The sequence below is a fragment of the Zingiber officinale genome, chromosome 6A, assembly GCF_018446385.1.
Source record: "Zingiber officinale cultivar Zhangliang chromosome 6A, Zo_v1.1, whole genome shotgun sequence".
Taxonomy (NCBI): Eukaryota; Viridiplantae; Streptophyta; class Magnoliopsida; order Zingiberales; family Zingiberaceae; genus Zingiber; species Zingiber officinale.
Genome location: NC_055997.1, coordinates 116,520,905 through 116,531,911, shown reverse-complemented (window position 1 = coordinate 116,531,911; position 11,007 = coordinate 116,520,905). Strand labels below are relative to the sequence as shown.

The 11,007-nt window shown below is 37.1% G+C and overlaps 1 pseudogene; it reads right to left on the bottom strand.

Moving 5' to 3' along the window:
• Window positions 1-3,646: 3,646 nt before the first annotated feature.
• The window catches only part of LOC121995203, a 50,955-nt pseudogene continuing 43,594 nt past the window's right edge, over window positions 3,647-11,007 (bottom strand).

The window sequence follows — 11,007 nt, the reverse complement described above, 5'->3', positions numbered from 1 at the left end:
AAACAAGTCTAGATGAAGGAGCTCAAGTATTGAAGCTGTTCTGTTTAGGTTGGTTAACTTGTGGTTTGACTTGGTTTGTTTGCCTAGTTGACAAGCATCACAAGTTACATTTTCAATAAATTTTAATTTGGGCAAACCTCTAACTAGACTGTTTTGACTCGTTTTGAAATGAGTCTAGTATGAGTGTGACCCAGTCTCCCGTGCCACAACTCAGTTTCCTCTTGTTGTGTTAATAAACACTCCAGTGAGGAAGTTGGTAGGTCTATAGTATAAATGTTCTTTTTTCTAATTCCCTTAAGTGTGATTTCAGGATTTTTAATATTCTTAATTATACATTCAGTTTTTGAAAATGTGACTAAATATCCTGAGTCACATAACTGGCTAATACTAAGTAAATTGAAACTAAACTGTTCAACCAATAACACTTTTCGAATATAAAAATTGGAATTTAATTGAATATTACCTATTCCGATTACCTTAAGAGTTCCGTCGTTATCGAACGCGACGTACCCTAGGTTCTTAAGTTTAAACTTAGTGAATTTCAGTCTATCTCCAGTCAAGTGTCTGGAGCATCCACTATCTAACATCCATTGATCCAAATCTTTATAATCCTACATAAAGTATTTGATTTGGGTCAATTTACTGGATTTTAGAGGATAGTTTGACTGAAATCAATTTAATTTTCCATCTCACCCAATCTAAATGATCAAAGCATGGTATTCCTATGGGTGGTTTGTGAGATGGTATATTAAATTAGTTAAATTGAATTGATTTGAGTAAATTGAGTTAATTTAAATTGAATTTATTTTGAATTAAATTGAATTTATTTAAATTGAATTAATTTTAAATTAAATTGAAGTTATTTAAATTAAATTAATTTTAAATTAAATTGAATTAATTTAAATTGAATTTATTTTGAATTAAATTGAATTAATTTAAATTGAATTAATTTTAAATTAAATTGAATTAATTTTAAATTAAATTGAAGTTATTTAAATTGAATTAATTTTAAATTGTTAGACTAAATTCAACTTAGGTCCATCTCACCTGATTCTAAGTTATCAATTAGATAATCTTAAGTAATTTTATAAGATGATTATATTTAATTTAGGTTATTTCTAAAGATTAATTTACATTTGAGTTAAACTTAAATTTTCCAATTAGTCAATTAAATATGTATTTCAAAGATTGGTTCCTAGGTCGTGGCGAGACACTAGACCTTCTTGGGTATGAGATCATCCACCACTTCCTAGACAGAACCGCTCAAAGAAATGACATATTTAACTTTCTTTTTGAAATCCCTAGGTTTAACTGAACAAGTGTAAATTATGCCTAGATCCTTAGTCTATCCTAATCTAGACATGCATATTAACAAGAAAGTAAATAAACAATCATCAAACAATTCTATTTGTTTATTAAGATAGTTTTCCTATTGGCTCCCCTGGATCATAGCCTCGATATGGTCTATCAAGGTAATGAACTTGATCCTTAGGGACATAATATTGACCAAGTCCAACTTGATTGACCAAGTTAGATTTAGGTACCTATGCTTGGACTATCTTATTATTTGGTCTATTAACTAAAGATAGATAGGATCGATATTTAGTTTTAAATCCTAATCCGGATCTGTTGTAAATGGCTCTTTGTTTTCCAAGAATTAGGTCAAGGTTCTTGGAGCTCAAAGAAAACCGTTCCAACATTTTCTTCAAATCCTTGACCTGAGTTTTCAGGCTGGAATTTTCTTCCTCAAGCTTTTAGACTTGAGTTGAGTTTCCAGTCTGAATTGGGTCAGGCAAGGATTCGAAGTTAGTCACTTCTTTAAGGGTTGCTACCTCCTTTAGAAGTGACTTGATCCTAATATTTGATTTTGCTAATTTTCACATTAAATAATTTGCTAAATTGTGTAAACGGGGGATAATTACAGTGGAGTCAGACCCTTCGGAAATGGATACGGATCTGTGGCTTCTCTCGGACTCAGCTTCCGATTCGTCCTCACTTCCGGATTCTTTGATGTAGTCCCGGGCTGTCATCGCGAGAAAACTTGTCTGTTCGAGTTCTTCGTCGTCGGATTCTTCCGAGGATGAGTCGTCCCAGGTCGCCTTCAGAGCCTTTTTTTTTTTCCGTTGCTGCTTCTTTGCATCCTTTTGATTTGGGCAATTGACTTTGATGTGCCCCTTCTGATTGCAGTCGTAGCATGTCACTTCGAATTTTACCTTTGACTTTGGTTGAGCCTCCTTGGATTGAATTGCCTTCTTGAGGTCCTTCTTGGTGAAGCCTTTCTTTTTCTTGTAGAGTTTCCTTACTAAGTTGACGAGTTCAGTCGTAAGTTTGTCGTCTTCATCGTCTGAGTCAGGTTCTTCATTTGACTCTGGTTCGGTTCTGCGCCTCGATCTCGGTTCGCGCGTTCTGCTACTACCTACAACCAAAGCAATACCCTTCTGGACCGGGCGTGCATTAGTCTGCTCATGCAATTCAAATTAAGAGAAGAGTTTGTCTAATTTAATTGAAGATAAGTCCTTGGATACCTTGTACGCATCTACCATGGATGCCCACAAGGTATTCCTAGGGAAAGTGTTGAGTGCATACCTTATTACATCTCTGTTCTCCACTTTTTGTCCTATTGCGTGGAGTCCATTCAGCAGATCTTGAATTCTGGCATGAAGCTGTCTTGCTGTCTCTCCTTCCTACATTTTGATATTATATAATTTATTGAAAAGCGGATCTCGCTTACTTACCTTGGTTTCTAATGTGCCCTCATGCAGTTCGATTAGCTTTTCCCATAACTCCTTTGCACTTGAGAACGATCCTACTCTGTTGAGTTCCTCCTTTGTCAGACCACACTGGAGTATGCAGGTTTGCACTTGAGAACGGTCCTACTCTGTTGAGTTCCTCCTTTGTCAGACCACACTGGAGTATGCAGGTTGCCTTTGCGTTCGCCTCTACTTTCTTTATTAAGGATGCATCATAGTTCTAGTATGATACTAATTTGTCCGTGCCGTCAAGTGGGAGTTCGAGGCCTGTCTTGGTGATCATCCAGACTTCGAACTGGGTTTATAGGTACGACTCCATTCGCCCTTTCCAGTAACCGAAGTCTTCACCGGAGAAGAGCGGGGGTCGGGCTGTGCTATAGCTTTCTTATTGGGCCATTTGAAAACTTACACACAAAAATAAGGAAAAAAAATCTGTTCCAAGACTGGGTCTTGGATTAGTAGTGCGGGATGTATAATAAAAATGAAAATGAACTCGAGTGGTGTTGCATCAACTTTGAGCAAAAATCGATTCGAACGAGAAAATAGATCGGAATATAGCAACTATCTTAATTCCGATCGACTCCAAAAAATTGAAAATACCACGAAAAAGTGCTTGATTGGTCGTTGCACCAAATCGAAGCAACCCCGCTCTGATACCAATTGCTGGATCGAAAGTGCTGGGGGGGGTGAATAGCGCTCGTGGCTTTCACAATTTTTGTATTTGTAAAACATTCGAGTTAAAGCAGCGGAAATGATAAACGAAATAAGCACACACAAAGGACACCAGGGGTTTACTTGGTTCGGAGCCTGTGACGACTCCTACTCCAAGACCCGCGATCGAAGATCGCTTTCGGTGGGCAATCACTATCAATCCGAAAAACTTTTACAATTAAGGATTACAAGTGCTGAATAAAGAAATGATATCGACAATACACAAGAATTGAAGAAACGAGATCATCAGTTGTCGGAGTAGCAGCGCGTGGTGGAAGCGTTCGGAGAGCGTTCAAAAGCACCGGTTGTTCTGTTCGAGATTGATGATCAAGCTGCTTCCCGAGGCTCCTTTTTATAGGATCTGTAAGACTGATCCAGATCCCCAAGTCTCGGGATCAGGTTTGACCCGAGGCGGATTGGTCGATCGATCCCCGCGTTCGGTTGACCGATCAGCCGATCTCCTCCTATCTGATCTGCCCGATCCGCTCGCTCCGCTTCGATCTGGTCAAGCCTTATCCCCGCGTTCGGTCAAGCTCGATCCACTCGCTGGAAGTCCGATCAGCTGCTTTGGGGGTTCGGTCGATCGATAGCCTGGTTCGGTCGACCGATCCCAGTCAATTCTGACCCTGCACAGAAATTGTTAGAAATGTTCTCCTGCAAAATAGAGTTAGAAAATAGCAGATATATAAGTAAATAGATTGACAGTCTTCGGACTGTCCGATTCTGACTTTGGATTTTCGACCGGAACCCCTAGGTCGAACCGACGCCTACTGTTCCCTTTTCCGAGGAATGCGTCATCACCTACTCCACTCAGGAGAAGTTATCTTTTGCCAGTTTGGTCCTCCAAATCAACTGGACTTTTGCTCGACGCTCGAATCTTCCGGTCTACATGCTGGAGGCCCGGTCCACAACTCGTCCAGACTTCCACCTGGTTCGCGACACCAGGATTTCCACCTAAGGTTATCGCCCCCCAGGGTTTTTGCCCGAAGCTCCGACCCGCCAAGACTTTCTGTCTAGAGTTACCACCCCCTATTAACATTCATAAAAAAGATTTTCCCATCTTACCTTCATAAAAAGAGGCCTAGCAAAGGCAAGACGAGGCAATAAAGGGCTCATTATTTGGAAAGCTATTCGGACCATTGCCACAGAACTCACTGGGCGTAGATGCTTAATAATTGTGTGTGTTGATTCCAGCCATTCATGTGGAAGATTGCTAAAGAAAGCATGCAGTAGAGACACAATGTTTCCTGCCACAGAAAAGGAGCAACTTGGCTTGAAAATGTAGATAAAATATGTATAATAGACGAGAAATTGTAGTTAGTCTAAGAGGACATGTAGGATTTGCACCATAAAAATCAAGAAGCTAATGGCCATGCTTAATTTCATGGTGGACCAGTAAGGGCCTTTGCTAGTCATTTTTAATCCCATGAGATCAATAAGTTTATAAAGTACAGATACTTGTGGTGCCTCAGAGAAAAATATTGACATTATTTGGCTTCACCATATCCGCCTATCATTTCAACACAACCTATTGGACTTCCATTACTAGCAAACACATCCATAAAATACAGAAACAAACTGTCTTCACTGCCTTAAAAACACTTTGACATTTAAAGCCTACTCTTCAAGCAAATAATTTCTAAATTTGTTTTATGTGATGACAAACAGAGAACTGATGGTCATTCTTCCTGAAAAATTTTCTTTTCAACGGGCCACTTATTTCAGCACCCAAAAATGTAGAAAACAAAACTTGACTAATTTGTGTCCAAACACTTTGGAATAATGCATAAAAATGATCAAACAAACCAAAGACACGATCATTCATGATAAACCAATTAACCCAATTAATACCTATGGCAGTTGATGTGTTATCCTGAGAAGCCCATGTGGAATCTAACAAAGCATTGCCAACAGCGGATTCCAGCTCATCCAGTGATCTTTTGCCATCCACAAGCCACCAACAATCTTTTATGATGCGTGCTGCTTCAGAATACAGTTGTAGATGAAATTCTGGCGGTAGCTGGGCAAGCAAAAGTCCACATGCTTGGATCATTAAACAAGATAACTGCTGACAAGAATAGCCACTTTTTGAAACAAAACTGTTAGCATTGACCCAACTTGTTGAAAAAGTTGAACGACTTGTGTTCATTGATTCAGTACTTCCAGCAGAAGGTGAAGTTGGAAGACCAGAAGTTTGCCCATGTGAAATTCCACTGCCAGACTGGATAAGCATTGGCTGTATGTGGACAATAATTTGTACAAGAGAAGCCACTACCTGAGAAGCTGATGCTGGAAGAGAAAGGATTTCAATAGCTGCAGTTTCTAGGACAAGTTGTGTATATGTTCCAGGATCTTGATTCTCATAGAAGGCCTTCTGTCCATCGGAACTGGTAATTGAAGTTGCTTGGGTTCTATTTGAAGTTGCACGGCCAAAATTGCCAGAAGAATCTCCTGAATTGTCCGATTTAGATTTACTATTTAGAGAGGGTATGACATTATTTACAAGACCCAATAAAAGATTAGCAAAATATTCTTGTGGCGGGCATACAGAAGAATTTGGCGAAGCCATATATTGCGGAAATGACTCTGAAAATGGAATCTGAAAATCAAGAATAAAATAGGATGATATTGACAAAAAATTATATATATTTATATATATATCATGTTCATTTTCTTCTCAGAAATGGATGAGGACTCCTTAGTCCTTCCCATTGAATAAGAGAAAAAAAAAGGAAAAAAAAAATGTACCTTTGTGAGATCAAGCACTTTTAGTATTCGGAGAATAAGTTTATTTGGAAGATGACCATAAAAATATGCAAGTGTATCACGAACAAAACTGAACCTCAAAGGGTGAAATGCCATAAGTTGAGTATAAGAATTAAGAACTCTATCAGCAATATCAGTAGCATCATTCTCAATGAGCCAATAAACTACAAGAGGAATAACAGGGATTAACCGTGCGGCAATGTCATCAAAAAATGTGGGGTACCTGCAATAGCCCTTTATGATTCAACCCATCAAATATGAAATGATTGGTAATTTCTTACTTGCAAAAAGTATATTACGAAAATAATTAGAAAAATTAAAGAGTAACAGATTCTTATCTTCTAAATATGTGGAGTAATCTATGTCAAGTATGATTAGTCATGAACCTGAACTAAATCAATCTTGGTTTGCGTAGAGCTGCAATGACTTGCCGAACAATAATAACTTAGCAGGTTAGTATATTTCCATCCTGAGATGTGAACAAGGCTCAAATAAAAAGAGCAGCCCGATGCACGAAGCTCCCGTCATGCAGGGTCCCAGGGAAGGATCCATTGTACGCAGCCTTACCCTACTTTTTGCAAGAGACTGTTTCCAGGATTCGAACCCGTGACCTTTTGGTCATATGACAACAACTTTACCGTTGCGCCAAGGCTCAAATATAACTCTAAATCAATTATTGTAACCTTTAACCGAGAACTAATTAATTTGAATTTAAATTAGGCCTAAAATTCATTTGTAATTTCACTGAATTTCTTTGGGTTTAATTATTGGATGATAAATGCCCCTACAATGTTGATGATACCTCTATGCTGTTGTGCCCTATTTTTACCTGTGCTCATGTTCTTGAATCTTGCTACATTCTTATTTGTCATGTGTATATTCCTTGTTCTGCCTCCAGTTCCAGGCATGGTTGTCGAGATGGCTTGGCCAAATTCTTTTGGGAGTTATTCGGGCTACCGGATAGAGGTATGGTTTATTTTGCTGTGTTTTAGGGGTTCTTTTGTTTACAACACACATCATTATGTGATGTCAAACAGTCAATATATAGAACATAAGTGGGCATAACAAAGAGAAAGGGAGGAGAGAGACAAAGAAAGAGGAATAAATTGTCATCAGATCTCATCAACATTAGCTGTTCAGACCACATTTTGTGAGAAAGTCATTGCTAACGATGAAACACTGCACAAAAGTATTCTCCAAAGCACTAAATTAAGATAGAATGTTGCCCACATTTATAATTTCTTGAACTAATCATATACTTTTAACATTAGTATGAGAATTGTGATAAATAAGTTATTTAGCTATGTTGTAGCATGTTTGATAGTCATCCAAATGACATTTGTTTCACTAGCGGAGGTAGTTCTAAGTAAGTTTTGTCATCTTTGTCAATATCTAAGGGCCAAGATGAGTCCTAGTGGTTCATATGAGAGTCACTTAGGCAATACTAGGTTAAAATTCTCCTGTGCATGATTTAGGTGATGAGCTAAACTAGAATTGTTTCAGAGCTTAAACACTAATCAAACTACTCAACTACAATTCAATATTTTAATTAGTGTACTATATTCTAGAAGAGATTATCATGTAAAATATCTAGGTTATCTAGGTCCTCATTATTTATAAAGGTGCAGATAGTTAGCCAGCAACCTTGAGAGAAATACTATTTATGATTACTTAATTGAAAAAGCTACACACTGTATCACCCATGCTAGTAGTTATATATTTCTCTCTACATTTATTATAAGTCTAGAAGTACTAGTCCAAGGAAGCAGGTGATAGGAAAAGCATAACAACTTCTTGAAATAAATTTGGATACTCACAAACAGTCTGAGGCAAAGATTAACACATCCGATTGATATTGAAGTATCAATCATTGATGTACAAATAGAATGACAATAGAAATCATCTACAATAAGCCTCACCGATCCTTCCATGAGAGATGGTTGCCAAGAGCTTTTTGCAGTTCAACTCTTTTTGAAAGTTGATTGTGGGCCCAATGTTCAGGAGAACGACTGGTGCAGTACATTCTTATCCGTTGTTGAAGTTCAGGCTTGTCGAGAAGACTTATCTATGATTAAAAAATTTATCACGCATTAAAACAAAAATCAAGAAAATACAATTGATAATGTTCAATATAAGAAAAAGAAATGCTGACAGATTTTAATTCCTACAATACTGATAATTTATGAGAATTATGGTAGCAAAAGGTGGAATCCGCCACAGAGCGGCCTCACACAGTTAGCCCCACGACCATCTGTGAGGAGGTAAATCGGGAAACTGTAGTTGGCCAATGCGGGGAGGGCTTTTTTCCTGCCGAGATTCAAACCCTTGCCCTATGGTTGCAACTTTGCCCCACACTAGCCAACTCAACCCTACCCCAGGAGCTTAATTTATGAGAATTATGAGTATATGCTTGATAATTTATTAGTTGAAGTAATTGGTGAATCTATGATATTTTAGTATTTGGTTGGATGTTTTTTCCTGGCACCTCAGAGTATGCTTCATTTATTTTGAAGTTTACTTTTAGGATAATCACTCTGTGCAATGATTGTTTCCTTTTATCTTGAAAATCTATAATTTCTCAATAGAATATTTTGCTGCCATTTTTGAAGGGGAATCACATAAAGCATGTTTAGCAAAGACATCTTTTTAGTTTTAGCACAAGTTGTTTGCTTTATTTTCTCTTTCATATGGCAAATGATCAACATTGACTAGCTTTACAATTTGTTTCTAATGCTTGGGTATTAATTTGATTCAATTAAAGGCCAATTTTGAACTTTGTGCCAAAATGAAAAAGGTGTTATGAACACAAACAAGATCAGATGGAACAAGTTGTTTGTTAATCTCAACGATAACTTAATACTCACCTTTTCTATCTTCCACATACAAATTAAATATCATCTTTCACAATATGTTTTAACAGGAACATAAATGCTGATTGAAATTAGCCTTGCTAGGTCTAACATGAATTAAATGCAAATATAACAAAATAGCAAGCAAGATCAAAATTAAAAGCATAAAGAAGTAAAGAACCATGTTACTCCAAGGAGTCGAATATCATCAATGTGAGATAAACTAAAGATGTCACACTCTCATACTTCACTAGCTTATTATGAATTTTCTTCATTAATATGTAATAGAAGCATACTCCAACGAAAAATATCAATAAAGTGTTCGACAAAGCATACCACAATGCGCAGAGCATAAGGGTCATCATCCCGATCAATAAGAGTAAGAACTATAATATCCAATGGAAGTAGCTCAAGCGACCAAATAAAAAAGGAAAAATTTGAAACTGCTTTTGATAATAGATCCTGCATCACACATATCCAAACAAACAGTTATGCACTCCACATATCAAAAAAAAGATGATATGATTGTATATATATGTTTCTAAAAGAGGAAACAAAAACCTGAGCAGGAAGACCGTGTTGCAGCTCAACCTGAATTTGATGAAGGAGGGCATCCACCATTGTATATATATTAGATGTCACTTCTTCAGGTGGCAATTCTCTTAAAACACGGCCCTGGAATCACAATAACTTAGTTTGAAATACAAAAATAAGGGTCGAGCAGGTCACTATTTAGTAGAAGATGAATGAATAAGGTCTTACAAGATTGGTACTGTTGATGCTTTCTGGCAGTCCATTCATAAGCATCCAAGCACCAGCACAGAGATATTGACGATGTTGAGGAAAGCTATGACTAAGGTATGCCATAACATAAGTAGGATCAGCAAAGGGAGAAAGAAGTTGAGTACATTGATTAAAAACTGTTGCCTCTGCCTGACAAAATAAATTACCAAAATAAATATCAAAGAAGAATATATAGCATTTACTACTGAATCAAGTAACCATCAGTATATCACTTTCCCATGTTAAAGAAAAACCAGTTAGACAGCAACATAGGCAGCATGAATGATCACATGTGAGTCAAAAGTAGAAAGATACAAACATGCAATCATTTGTGATTGGCGAGGTAAAAAAAACAAAGATAACCTAGTCATGCTACCTCAACTCTTATTTCAAAAACAATGGATACAGTCAAAATTCACTTTCTTGAGACTGTAAAGGTTCTAGACGAGTTTTGAACCTAAAGCAACCTTCACATTTTTCATCAACAGCCTGGAATGGCAGAATTGAAGCACCTATTTTGATTATTCTCATACATATTTAATCTTGTGTACTTGTTTTCTTATATTTCTTTTATATTCCTGGTCCTTTTCAACGAGGTTTCAACTTTGGACAGAACTTGAAGATCATAATTGTATTCATAAACAATCTATATATACAAGCTTACAAAATTGACAAGCTTTTTACTTACTAGCATGACAGCATTACAAACTTAAATTACCTTCCAAAACTTCAAAGATGCATAATGTATATTTAGTTGAAATGTCTAATGTAAATCCGCCCTTGCTCATCTTGATCTCAGATCTTTAATTACATTAACAAACAAATGATGACAACAATGTTTGTGCTTGAACTATATCTTGTACCATCCACAATTATCTGATAACAAGCGAGTATCAAGGTCAGTGTGGGGTGCCAGTTTTGGTGCTTGACCAAACTATAATGGTAGTGACAACACATAGTATAGGTTCACACTAGTCACAGTGCCAACCTTGTCATAAATTGAAGACCATGAATTCATGTATTCAACAATCCACAATGGATGGTAATGCTGGTGTTGTGTCTCGACACAGTACTGTATTAGCGCCAATCTGCATGCCAGCAATTGCTCATACTGGTAAATGCCACCATAAAGGCAGCCTGAATGGAAA